A 9711-nucleotide genomic window follows, 5' to 3' on the forward strand; every position below is an offset into this window, starting at 1 on the left:
AGAGAGAGAGAGACTTCCTAAAGTGCAAAGCTCTACTCTTTCTGCCTATTTTATTTTTGCTCCCCATTCCCCTACTCTCACTTCCACACAGTCTCTCTGTTCCCCTAGCACATGTTCATGTCTTTGTGGGGCTTCGCCAGCTTCTTCCTCTCCCCAGCTGCCTTTTCTTCCCACTGCCCCACAACTTGCATTTCCTCATCCTTCACTATTTCGAGACCCATTCTTCAAGACCCAACTAAAGAGTCATCTCTTCTGTGAAGATCTTTCTTACTTTGCCAGCCAGAGCTAATGGCCTTCTCTCCTTTGCCCCCTTTTCTATGCATTTCACTATTATAACTCTTATCATTCTTTATAATTTTGGGGTGATTTGTCTGCATTCCCACCACAAGAGCATCTTGAGAGAAGGGATTATTTTTCCCCCACATGTGAGTCAGTGGTTCCTCTGAAGGGATTGTTTGTCTCATACTTTCCTCCAGCAAAAAGCACAGTAGCTGACACTAGGTAGGTGATAAATACTGAATGAATGAATGGAGTTGAATAAATAGCAGATTAGAATTTAAGAAACTAAAGAGGGATGTTTTCATATCATAGAGGTGATATGCCAAATTATTTAATTAGCTAATTTCAGGTTAACCTACTAAATATATCCATCAACTAATTATAAAGTACTAAAAAATAATAGAACACCTCCCAAAAATTGTAGTGGAGTTCTAGCTGGGGATGACACACAGAACCCAAGCATTTGTGATTAACAGAATGTCAAGATATTCACAGGGTTTTTCCTCATTGTTCCCTGTGACCTTCCTTCAGCCCAGGCAGCCAGGGCATTCCATCTTCCCACTTCAGGGAAAGGATGACACAGCAGAACACAGAGAACAAAAGAGTTCATTCTTAGCTTCCAGGCGAAAAAAACCCAAGGACCTGGCAAGGCAGGCAAAAGATTTAGAATATATTATATGCTCCGAGAGTCGGTTTCTCTGGCTCTAGACACTAAAGAAAATTTCCCCAAACTTGGGAGATAGAGGAGAAGAATGGGAATAAGAGGGTTTAGGTCTTGTGGATCTCCAGGGAGGGGCCATAGGCTCTGTCTCTTCTGGGTAAGTCAGTGGAGGGGGGCATAGTTCTCCAGAGCAGAAGCTGTGCTGCCCTTTCCCAAGGGTAGCCCAGGAAACCTGCAAGACCTCAGTGTTTCTCCCACGCCCATCATGGAGAGGGAGCAACAGAAGGGGAGGGGGCATCTAGGCAGCAGACCTTAAACAGCCTCTGGAAATGCCCTGCATGGCAAAGGGAGCACTGGATATATCCTCATGCAGCCAAGGAAGAGCGCAGAGACAAACCGGAGTCAGTGAACTGAAAAGCCCTTGCAGTCAGGACAAGGAGGACAAGGCAGTGACTATGTTCGCTGATGCACTGGCTACACCTACTAGGACATACAGCAAAGGCTCAGATTGATAGCCCTACAGAAGGTCTAGAAATCATCTCATCCAGCCTGCTAGCCTAAAGCTGGAAGACAGAAACCTCCAAAAGGAAATTCTACCCGCCCCCCGCCCAAAAAAGGTGGTGTTGGGCAGAGACAAAAGATGGCATAGGATACAGAGTATAATTAAATTCCTAGCTACTATGAATGATTGGTTTGATTCAGAAGGGCTTCACATCCACCCACAGACCAAATACAGGAAAATACTAGATACATTTTAAAAAAAAAAAAACTTAAGCAACTATGAAAACTAGAAGGAAACATTTCTAGATGCCAGAAATGAAGAGTTAGACCAAAACCACAAAGGTCAGTGGCAGCAGAAGCCAACAGCTTCTGAGGCTATCAGATCTAGCAATACGGGTAGGTAGCTGGGACCATACTTTCAGTCATGCAAGATTATAGATGAGTCTAATAGAAGTTAGGACCTGGAACTGAGCTCCCTGATTAGAAACAAAAGCTGCTGACTGGCAAGCTGTCTCATCTATAAAACAAAGAGTGGAAAACTTTCATCAGCCATTATGGGAAAGCAGTGAAGAGTCTGGCAGAGCCCAGATTAACTTTTATGCGCATCATGGGAGAAACTGAAGTTAAGAAAATAATAAAAACAGCCTTGAACTAGTGAAAATGGAAAATCTCCCTGGGGATCATGAGCCAGTCTCCACAGGACCCAGTCCTTCTTCATATCTAAATTATGTGTTCCTCTCTGTTGGCCCCGTTTTTAGTTAATAAAGTAGGCTGGGCTAGAAAGGTTGATCTCGGTTCAAATATTGGCAAGGATGTTAACTGGGAATTTATTGACATTGTTTTCCCTTTGACCACTAAGCCAGCAAAGAAACCCTGCAAGGTCAGTATTACACACATCAGTGTCTCTCAAATTGGATGTTCTTAGTAGCCTGTCTGTAGTGAGGAATCAGACAGGTCAGAGATTCTTGGAATCTTAAGGGACCACTCTATTACCATTAGAAGAAATTCTTACTGCTCCACAATTAGAGACTAGCACATTCTAATTTTTATGTGTGTGTTAACAGGTATCCATCAGGATTGGCCATAAACCTACCACAACCAGGCTCTTTCCTCTCTCCTTGAGGTTGCAAAAGCTTATACAAGCTCCAAATTAATGTTCTTACAGCTCCACTCACAGCAGAAAAGTGAACACTTCCATCCTGGTTGCCCAGGAAAAAGTTTCAATTTAGTTTTGAATGGGTTTCATTGGCTCAGCTTAATTAAATGTCCTTTCCTGGAGAAATCATGGTACCAAGAATATTCAGTACTCTGGTTGGCCAAGCCTGGGTCTTATGACCACCTATGGAGATAGCTTCAGGGTAAGTTCTAACTATGTTCAATATAAAGAAAATTCCTTATGTTATTTTATATTATTCAGTGGAGCAAAACATGGTGATTCTGTAGAAGTAGAGAGTAGAGGCCAGGCATGGTGGCTCACGCCTGTTACCCTAGCACTTTGGGAGGCCAAAGCGGGCAGATCACTTGAGGTCAGGAGTTCGAGACCAGCCTGGCCAACGTGGCAAAACCCCGTCTCTACTAAAAATGCAAAAATTAGCCTGGCGTGGTGGCATGCACCTGTAATCCCTGCTACTTAGGAGGCTGAAGCAGGAGAATTGCTTGAGCCTGGGAGGTGGAGGTTGCAGTGAGCTGAGATCACACCACTGTACTCCAGCCTGGGCAACATAGCAAGACTCCATCTCAAAAAAAAAAAATGTAGAGAGTAGAAAGGTGGTTACCGGGGGCTGGAGAAGCAGGGATTGGGGGTGATATTGGTCAAAAGTAACAAAGTTTTAGTTAGATAGGAGAAATAAATTCAAGAAATCTATTGTACAATATATTGATTATAGTTATAACAATATATTGTATTCTTGAAAAATGCTAAGAGTAGATTTTAAGTGTTCTCACCACAAAATAGTAACTATATGAGGTAATGTGTATGTGAATTAGCTCAATTTAGCCATTCCACAATGTATATATATTTCAAAACGCCATGTTCAACATGATAAATATATTACAGTTTTATCTGTCATTTTTTTAAAAAAAGAAGAAAGACTGCTTGTGCTTGCTACATAAAAGAAGAAGAAAAGAAAGGAAATAATAAAGAGAACTCCAAAAATCAGGAAAATAGAGAATTGGGAAAACAGTAGAAAAAAACAGCAAATCATCAATATCTTTTCATGTTTATTGATCATCTGGATTTCTTCTTGAAGGATTTGATGCTCCTATCTTTTGCCTGCTTTTAAAACTGGGGTCAAATGATAGAATCTCCCTATACTAGGGATAGCAGCATTTTGTCCAACATATGTTTCGTATATTTTTCCGAGTTTATCATTATTTTTTTTGGACACAAAAAAGAAAGAATACAGATTTTTTTTCTCCAAGCACTCATGAAATATTCAGAAAAATTAATCACATCTTGTCTTCTGACATTGTTTAAGATGTCTTAAAGCCAGGCGTGGTGGCTCACGCATGTAATCCCAACACTTTGGAAGGCCGAGGCAGGTGGATCACAAAGTTAGAAGATCGAGACCACCCTAGCTAACACGATGAAACCCCGTCTCTACTGAAAAAAAAAAAAATACAAAACATACAAAAAATTAGCCGGGCATGGTGGCGTGCACCTGTAGTCCCAGCTACCCAGGAGGCTGAGGCAGGAAAATCGCTTGAACCTGGGAGGCAGAAGTTGCAGTGAGCCAAGATTGCGCCACTGCACTCCAGCCTGGGCGGCAGGGCAAGACTCTGTCTCAAAAAAAAAAAAAAAACACAAAGATGTCTTGACAAAAAAATTAGGTAATTATTCATTTAATTCAGCCTACATCCCCAAACGGGTACTACTTACTAATGTTCCTGACAGACAAATGAATGGCAAGAAATCTGCAAGTGCCATTTTTTTTAGATGAGGAAATTGAAGTACAAAATAAGTGGATAAAGAGAGTAACATTGGTTGGGGGTGGGGCACTCACGCCTGTATTCCCAGCACGTTGGGAGGCCGAGATGGGTAGATGGCTTGAGCTCAGGAGTTACAGACCAGCCTGGGCAACATGGCGAAACCGTGTCTCTACTAAAAAATAACACAAATTAGCTGGGCATGGTGGCGTGTGCCTGCAGTCCCAGCTACTTCGGAGACTGAGGTGGGAGGATGGCTTGAGCCCAGGAGGCTTGAGCCTAGGAGCTGAGATCATGCCACTGCACTCCAGACTGGGTGACAGAGCCAGATCGTCTCAAAAGAAAAAAAAAAAGGAACATTGCAGAGAATGAATGGAATATAGGACTGATTGCTAATCAATATACAATGCTTGGCACAGAGAGGGTGATTAATAAGTGCCTGGACAATGAATTCATTTAGAGCTCTCCTGAACGTCAAATAACAGAATCAGTTAGTTTCAGAAGTTAAACATTTCTACAGAGGAAGCGATTATTTTTTCCCAATATAGGCTGGTGTGATTTTACCAATACCCATTTTTATCTTACTGTATAATTCAGAAGTCTCTGTGGTTGACATTTAAGTTCTTGAGCAATCTGAAAACTCTATTGTCACAAAACCTGTTTGAGGTGTAAAGGGAAACATAAAGTTAAAACAAACATTTATTTATTGCACGCTTTCAGGCTAGAGTTCCACGCCAGCCAAGCATGTGAGATAAACCACAAGTTGTGAAATACTGTTTATTCGTATGACTGTCGTACTAATGTGGAGTGACTAAACATTTCCCTCACTATACACTTTACCATTGAGTGAAACCTCACATTTATGCTGTTCAGAATTATGTGGACTTATATTGATATTATTGACTGTTTTCTCCTTAACCTAATAAAAACCTTTATAACTAAAAGCAGGATTAATGCCACAGTAAAATCTCCCCCCCCCATAAGAATACTTCTTGTTTAATTGCTATTTCTAATGGGCTCTAAAAAAAAAAAAACATAAAAATAGGCCGGGCGCGGTGGCTCACGCCTGTAATCCCAGCACTTTGGGAGGCCGAGGCAGGCGGATCACGAGGTCAGGAGATCAAGACCATCCTGGTTAACACGGTGAAACTCTGTCTCTACTAAAAATACAAAAAATTAGCCGGGCAAGGTGGCAGGCGTCTGTAGTCCCAGCTACTCGGGAGGCTGAGGCAGGGGAATGGCGTGAATCCCGGGGGGCGGAGCCTGCAGTGAGCCGAGATCGCGCCACTGCACTCCAGCCTGGGTGACCGCGAGACTCGGTCTCAAAAAAATAAAAAATAAAAATAAATCTATCTTAAATTTGTCATGGATGAATTATTCCAAGTCTTTATCGCTGTTTTTACAATATGTCATTCAAGCTATTAATAATAGAAATTAAAATGAACATGCATAGATGAGTACTTTTTGAATCAGGCATTGTTTTCTTTTTCTTTCTTTTTTTTTTTTTTTTTTTCTCTGAGACAGGGTCTCCTCTGTCGCAGAGGCTGGAGTGCAGTGGCCCAATCTCGGCTCACTGCAATCTCTGCCTCCCAGGTTCAAAGGATTCTCCTGCCTCAGGCTCCCGAGTCACTGGGATTACAGGCGCCCACCACCACACCCAGCTAATTTTTGTACTTTTAGTACAGATGGGGTTTCGCCATGTTGGCCAGGCTGGTCTCGAACTCCTGACCTCAAGTGATCCACCCACCTCAGCCTCCCAAAGTGCTGGGGTTACAGGCATGAGCCACCACGCCCAGCTCAGTTGTTGTTTTCAATAGGTAATATATGCAGATGGTATACTATTCAGAAGTTGCAAAAAATATGTATAGCAAAAAATGTAAGTCTTCTTTCCACTTCTTTCCCTAGCTACCCATTTTTTTAGAAGCAGTTTATGTTACAAGTTTGTTCTGTATGGATGCAAAAATGAAAAAATAGTAATAGTCACCATTTGAGTTTTTACTCTGTACCAAGCATCCTGACAACAATCGTGTAAGTACTACAATTATCCTTATTTTACAGATGAGAAGACTGAGTCATACAGACATTAAGAATCTTTTTTAGGAATTACATTTCATAGATGGGTAGATTTTGCTTCAAATAAGAGCCACTGTTCATGTGTGTACAAGTTGTACTCTAATAGGTAAAACACTAAAGAGAATAGTTAAGAAGAGACTAGCTGAACTAGAGCACTCATTACTAAGGTAATACAGATTAGATAAAACTAAGCAATGACACCTTTAAAAGGTCTCTAGGAATGAAGAATCACCGTATTTATTTATGTACTTATTAAGTAATATTTATTGAATACCTACTATGGTCCAGGGACGGGAAACATCCTTGCCATTCTCATGGAGCTTGTCCAGTAAGAGACACAGACAAGTGAAAGGCAGCTACAACATTATACAGTGTATAGAACTGGGATGGTGCCATAACAACATTCTAAAATACGTGACATTGATTCCAAGATTATGTGGCAGATGGAAAGGAAACTGTTAATGGAGGCTGAAAAAAAAGAGCAAGAAAACCATTGCAGGAGACTGGAAAAAGTCATGAAGACACTGCTATAGAAGCAGAAAAGCCCCATGTCATGGAGTGGTATAAGAATCCCCTGCAGGAACTGGAAAACAGTTCACTCAATAACTTGATGGGCTTTGGGATTTGAGTAAGACATCACGCTCCGGGGACTGTTGTGGGGTGGGGGGAGGGGGGAGGGACAGCATTAGGAGATATACCTAATGCTAAATGACGAGTTAATGGGTGCAGCAAAACAACATGGCACATGGATACATATGTAACAAACCTGCACATTGTGCACATGTACCCTAAAACCTAAAGTATAATAATAAAAAAAAAAGAATATTTCCAAGCAGAAGATTGAGAGTGTCAGCAGGTTTATGCTGGCTGTGTATAGTAAGGCACTTTAGGAAAGAGATGGACTCATTAAACACCTGGCCAATTTGCAAGCTGAATTTAGAGAATTATAAAGTTTAAAATTTGTCCACCTGGAAAATAAACTATCTCTTATTTCCAACTTCTCAAGCAAATAAAAGATACTCAAAATTTTAAAAAAAATAGCTTAAGGATAATGATCAAATCAAAGTGTGGCTGTAAGACACATTTTAAAGTTTCTGGAGAATTAAGTTAGTGCTTCCATTGCTGAACCAAATGACTTCCTGAAAGCTTAAAGATGTAGTCGCATGGAAGCCTAATCTCAAACTAGTAAGTAAACCTAAAGAAGAAAAACCTGTCTTGAAACTAATCGTGGGTTTGGCTTCTGGAGCATGGAGTGAACTCTAGTCTGATATACAGAAAGCCCCCCCATATTCTTAAAGGAATTGAGTCAGCAAAAGTATGGCCACCTGGGACTAACAAAGACCATGAACTTTCAGATTGTAAAGAGATTTCTGGGCCAGACAAGGTGACTCACACTTGTAATTCTAGCACTTTGGGAGGCCAAGGTGGGAGGATCGCTTGAGGCCAGGATTATGAGACCAGCCTGAGCAACATAGCGAGACTGCCATCTGTACAAAAATTAAAAAATTATTCAGGTGTAGTGGCACCCGCCTGCAGTACTACCTACTTTGGAGGCTGAGACAAGAGGATTGCTGGAGCCCAGAAGTTTGAGGCTGTGGTGAGTCATGATCATGTGACTGCACTCAGCTTGGGCAACAGAGCAAGATCCTGTCTCTAAAAATTTTTTTACAAAAGACATTTCTGAGCTCCTAACTTTATACAGACAGGGAGCAGGCTAAGAAGGTTGCTTAAAAGGCATAGAAGAATTAGGCATTGCATTGGAATTTTTAGTATCTGTGGAATATCAGAGCAAAGAAATCAGAGGAGTTGAACATATAGTTCTGAAATTTAGAAGACAGATCTGGGCTAGAGATACAAATTGAGAGCTATTAGCATATAGTGAAAATGCAAAATTAAAATTCTGAACTTTCAGCCTTGGGTGAAATCTTGGGACGCCCCCCGCCACCACCATATCATGGTGTTATTTAATGAGAATCCTTAATAGAAGTAGAAAATTGTTGGCACAAGTGCTTTTGAGAATGCAAAGCACTGGGCTAGTTTTCAAAATTGTTATATCAGTCAGGTTCTCAGAAGGAAAAAAATTTACCCTAAGTGAGTTAAAAGTAAGACTTTAATGAAATAACTCTTAACAAAGGTATGGGCAGAACTCATGAGACAAACAGGGAATATTGAGGTGCTGGGAGACTTACAACAGTGGGAAACCATTATTGGCCCTAGGACTAAAAAGCCAAGAGTAGGAAACCTTGTTGGAACCCAGTGGGAGTCACTGCCCCACAGAACCTGTAGTTGGGAAAGGTCACAGCTAATGCCAGTGATACAGCACTGAACAGGAAGGGGACAGAGGAGGCATGCCCTGACCCTGTGCTCCTGTTTTCCATCTCCTCCTGGTATCCCTCCAGCATACAGTCCTCAGAGGACAGTGTGCCAGGGCATAAAGCAAGGGAGAAAAGGGCAGAGAAGCTATCTGGATGAGCAAATGGAGAATAATTAGTATAGGTTTTAAGGTAAAGGGGATTTAGTAGTATTTGCAAATCAGATACCGTAAATGCATAAATAATACTTAGTACTAACTAGATGGGGAGAAGTCTATGTTCAATTTATATATACCAGTTGTGTGTCTTATTAATTTAAATATGAAATACTGGGCCAGGCACAGTGGCTCATGCCTGTAATCCCAGCACTCTGGGAGGCCAAGGCGGGTGGATCACTTGAGGTCAGGAGTTCGAGACCAGCCTGGCCAACATGACTAAACCCCATCTCTTCTAAAAATACAAAAATTAGCCAGGTGTGGTGGTGAGCACCTGTAATCCCAGCTACTCGGAAGGCTGAGGCACAGGAATCGAGAGATAATGTAAAGTTTGTTTTTCATGTTTGTTATGATTACGTATTTATGCAGGACATCAATGTTACATAAAATTGTATCTGTTGGAATCTTTGCTGTAGGAATAGACTTTACCCATCTAAATTGTAATGTATATCAAGCATTGTGATGACAAAGACACTAACTATAAACTTAGTAACTTTGTTCCTTCACTCCACTAATATTTAATTGGTATGAAATAGATTATTAATCAGAGTTCATAGTATATTTTGCTTTGGCTTTGTCCCTGTAGACCTATTTAAACAAGACAATCTTTGCAATTCCAACAACTTCATTCCTAAATACAATACCAAGCATGTCCCTTACGTGATAATTACGGTGTTAGGAACTGATGGTATCAACCATAAAGAGTGCTAACAATGAAGGAAAGCGTGCATAGGAAACCCTAAGG

Source organism: Hylobates moloch, unplaced genomic scaffold (assembly GCF_009828535.3).
Source record: "Hylobates moloch isolate HMO894 unplaced genomic scaffold, HMol_V3 SCAFFOLD_4, whole genome shotgun sequence".
NCBI lineage: Eukaryota > Metazoa > Chordata > Mammalia > Primates > Hylobatidae > Hylobates > Hylobates moloch.